This window comes from Penaeus monodon, chromosome 15 (assembly GCF_015228065.2).
Source record: "Penaeus monodon isolate SGIC_2016 chromosome 15, NSTDA_Pmon_1, whole genome shotgun sequence".
In the NCBI taxonomy this organism is placed as follows: domain Eukaryota; kingdom Metazoa; phylum Arthropoda; class Malacostraca; order Decapoda; family Penaeidae; genus Penaeus; species Penaeus monodon.
Window position 1 is genome coordinate 9,328,910 of NC_051400.1, and position 786 is coordinate 9,329,695.

The following is a 786-nucleotide window of genomic DNA, read 5'->3' on the forward strand; positions in this document are numbered from 1 at the left end:
GATTCTGATTTCCATTTCCCATTTACTCGAATGCCACCGAATTGCCTCTCCCTTCTTTCTTTTTTTTTCCGGTGGATACTCTTCATTTACTTTAAAGTCACCCCTTCATCTCTCCCTTTGACCTAATGCCTCCCTTTGCCATTCCTTCTATTGAAAAGTTTTTTTTCTCTTTCTCCTCCCTGTTCTGGCGCTCCTGCTTACTCCTCTCCCCCCCCACACACTTTACTCTAACTCCTTCCCCCACTTTACTCAACTACCCCCCCCACTTTACTTTACATTCCCCCCCCCCACACTTTACTCTAACTCCTCCCCCCACTTTACTCTAACTCCCCCCCCCACTTTACTCAACTACCCCCCCCACACTTTACTTTAAATTCCCTCCCTCTCACTTTACTCTAACTCCCCCCCCCCCCACTTTACTCTACCCCCCCCCACACTCTACTCTAACTCCCTCCCCCAATTTACTCTAACCCCCCCCCCCCTTTTGTCCTACTCTACCCTAGACTCCCCGGCGATGATTACGCCTGAGGGCAGACCAGGTGAACTTAATTATATCCCCTCCTTACGCGCTAATTAGTGACTTTTATCATTTCTTTTATTACTTGTTTCGTGTATTTTTTTTCCTTGCTTGTTTATTTGCTTGTTGATTTATATCCTGTATTTTGAGGATGAGCTTCAACTCAAATCCAGATTTACTTAAAAAAAAAAAAAATGGAAGTTTAAAAGTGACTTTTCTTAGTCTTTGTGATGGAAAGTAGGGTGGATGCCATGCTTTTTATATATTTC